This window comes from Microtus ochrogaster, linkage group LG5 (genome assembly GCF_000317375.1).
Source record: "Microtus ochrogaster isolate Prairie Vole_2 linkage group LG5, MicOch1.0, whole genome shotgun sequence".
Lineage (NCBI taxonomy): Eukaryota > Metazoa > Chordata > Mammalia > Rodentia > Cricetidae > Microtus > Microtus ochrogaster.
This window is the reverse complement of record NC_022031.1, coordinates 25,693,248-25,696,811: the sequence shown is the minus strand read 5'-3', so window position 1 is coordinate 25,696,811 and position 3,564 is coordinate 25,693,248. Positions and strand designations below refer to the sequence as shown.

The 3,564-nt window shown below is 41.3% G+C and overlaps 1 pseudogene; it reads left to right on the top strand.

The window, feature by feature from the left end:
* Positions 1-2,489: 2,489 nt before the first annotated feature.
* Positions 2,490-3,554, top strand: LOC101992515 (annotated as a pseudogene).
* Positions 3,555-3,564: the final 10 nt, after the last annotated feature.

Here is a 3,564-nt window from a genome sequence, read left to right as displayed (position 1 = left end):
AAATGCTGCATCCATTATTAAGTCACCCAGGGACTTAAAACATATTATCATCCAAGCTTCAGCATCTATATTAGGGTGTACTTGTGGTATTTTGTAGTCTATGAGTTTGAACAAATGTCCCATGACATGAATCTACTATTGTAATATACCACAAGTATTTCTGTTACCCTTGTTCCTTTGCTTCTCACCATTCCCTCTTTCTTAACTGATCTTTTAACTGCCTTATCCAGGATTCATGGACTTTTCAGAGCAGCTTCGTAATTATATACAATTAATATACATTGATGCTTCTTTCATATTTTGATCATCGCTTAATATATCATTTATTTTTAAAATTGAACAATACTCTCTAGTCCCAATAAATAATCTCTTCTCTCTAACAAGCCCCCCTCATGTAGCACGGGACAGACTTGAACTTATGATATAGTAAAGGCTAGAATTAATTTTCTGATCCTCCTGCTTCCAATCGCTGGGGTTGCATGTGTATGCCACAATCTATGGGTTGTTGCTTTATGTCTTTATGATTATTTAATATTGAATTTTAAAATCTTTATATATTTTAAGTAGTCCTTTTTGAAGTTGTGTTTTTTAGTGTATTTTGGCCAATTGTAAAATCTCTCCTCATTTTTTAAGGTATCTGGCATGGCAGATTTTTACATTTTTCATATGGAGCTTTTATTATCATGGAGCACATTGTACATCCAGTAAGTTTATTCAAACTTTAGGTCAGATGAAAGTCTCATAGAAATATATTTGTGATAGTTCTGTGACTTTTTAAAGTCCCCTTTAGATGCAATAAAAATTGTCATAATCGGCATGACTTAAAGAACACACAGTTATTCCTCACATTTATGGAGGCTGGAGTCCAAGATTTTCATCAATTGATGAAATGACTCTGAATTAGGGTCCAGTGAGGACTCCCCCCTCCCTGGTTTGCAGAAAATGTTGCCTTGTTGTCCTAACATGCAAGGTACATGCAAGGTTCACATTTTCTGATATCTGCTTTTTTAGCACATTAATTCCATCATTAGAGCCCAACCATCCCTCAATAGTTATCTCCCATTACCCTCTCATTCAAGGTTAGAGTCTCAACATCTGAACTGATAAGATACTATATGGATTTCATAGCATTATAAAATGCTTCAATTCTCAGATACAATTATACGCTCTTAGAACTACAAAAATTGTGAAGTCATAATCCTCCTGTTTTATACTTTTGTTTTCTGGACCCAACATACTATCTGTTACTTAGAAAGGGAAGGGTTTCAATGAAATGAGCAAATATAGGGATGGTCAAAGGCGTCTGTCATTTGCTAGAATTCCACTTGCGTTCTGGTCTGTACCCAATCCTTGCAGTAATTTGTAAACTTATTGCTTCCCAGAGCCTCCTCACTCTACAGGTATCCTCCAATCATGAAGGTTAGGGGACCACAGACACTATTCTCTTATTCTCAGATTTGTTGCTCTCCTTTCTACCCTTTCTTTCGATTTGATTCCACTGGCAGGAATTTACACTGCTCCCTCCTCGCATAAGTACCACTTATGTTGGCACAAGGTTTTCTATAGCCTACATCTTTATCCCTCTGTACCCCCATCACACCTCATTCAAAAGAGATGTGGTAGATTTTAAACTCCAATGTAAGTCATATACAGTAGCATCATTTTTTGAAATGTCAAGTATATTTGCTTTTATAGAAATTTGGTAATTGCCATCACTCTTTCTTCACACTCATTAAATTAACAAGGATGTTGTGACTAAGTTTTTCAAAAACACTCATTCATTGTATTTTTGTACTGGGGTCTTTTAAGTGTTGGTTGTTACTAACTTAAATCAATTTTGTATAACTTGTACCTTCAGGACCAGATGATTATCTAGCCAAGTGAAAAGCTGTGTACTGAGAAAGAGTCTCTTACCTTTTTGAACTACTGGAAATATTTTCTCTTTTCCTCTGGGTGGCATAACAATCCTACATTACATGGAGAAACTGGAATAACTGCAGTAATTCTATTAGCTCATCCAAAGCCACATTCAGAGCTCCTGGAGGCCAACAAAGGTGGCCGTATCAACAAACATGATTGAACAGAATCCCACTAGAAGTAACATGACTATTTTGCTAGAACTGAGAAGTATATTTTAGTAACTCTATGCATTTGATGTTTTAACTTTGATCTTATGTTAATCATTTATAATCAAAGAATACAAGCCCAAATATTTGAATCAAAAGGAGTAACCAAGGCACATCGTCGGCCTTTCTGGGCGCCGTGGCTCGCGTCTCACTGGCTCGCTGGGTTCTTCTAGCAGATCCGGGGCAAGAGGGAAGAGAACTCCGGGTCAAGGGCCGCTGCTGCCCGGACTCGGCCGCCAGCCTGCGCTCGGCGGGGTAGCCTGCCAGGTCTAGATTGGACCCAGTGTGGACGATCAAATCCAGCGGGAGGAGGCGTGTTCACTTGCGTAGTTAATGCACAGTGGCTCCTGAGGCGCCTTCAGGATGCCTGCAGCACTTGTGGAAAACAGCCAGGTCATCTGTGAGGTGTGGGCCAGCAATCTAGAGGAAGAGATGCGGAAGATCCGAGAGATTGTTCTCAGACACAGTTTCCAGGTGTTGTGGTACGACCGATTGGTGAATTTCGAAGCTCCATAGATTACCAGTATCAGCTTTTGTGGTGCAATGTTGACCTTCTAAAAATCATTCAACTGGGCCTTACATTCACAAATGAGAAAGGGGAGTACCCTTCTGGAATCAACACATGGCAGTTCAACTTCAAGTTCAACCTGAGAGAGAATATGTACTTCCAGGATTCCATAGACCTCCTTGCAAACTCAGGGCTGCAGTTCCAGAAGCACGAGGAGGAAGGGATCGACACACTGCACGTCACAGAGCTGCTCATGACGTCAGGAGTGGTTCTCTGTGACAACGTCAAGTGGCTTTCATTTCACAGTGGTTATGACTTTGGCTACATGGTAAAGTTGCTTACAGATTCTCGATTGCCAGAAGAAGAACATGAGTTTTTCCACATCCTGAATCTTTTCTTCCCATCTATTTATGATGTGAAATACCTGAGGAAGAGCTGCAAAAAATCTTAAGGGAGGTCTTCAGGAGGTGGCTGACCAGCTGGATCTGCAGAGGATTGGAAGGCAGCACCAAGCAGGCTCAGACTCCCTGCTGACAGGAATGGCTTTCTTCAGGATGAAAGAGCTATTCTTTGAGGACAGTATTGATGATGCCAAGTACTGTGGGCGCCACTATGGCCTGGGCACGGGAGTGACTCAGAAGCAGAATGAGGATATGGACTCTGCCCAGAAGATGAGCATCCTGGCCATGATCAACACCATGCAGCAGTGATAGCACGTGCACAATGCTGCCTGTGCCATCCGCCCTAGCCACTGACCTGCATCTGCTCCGAGCAGAGACTCTAGGTTTCTGTTTAAAGATGCCTTTATTTTAGATCCAGAAGGGGGTTTGCTCTGAATTTGTAAACAAGTCTTCCTTGTCCTCATGCCTATGCCCCTCTGCTGCCTCTTGCCACCAGCATCCATGGCTCCATGGACACCTTTTTAAACCT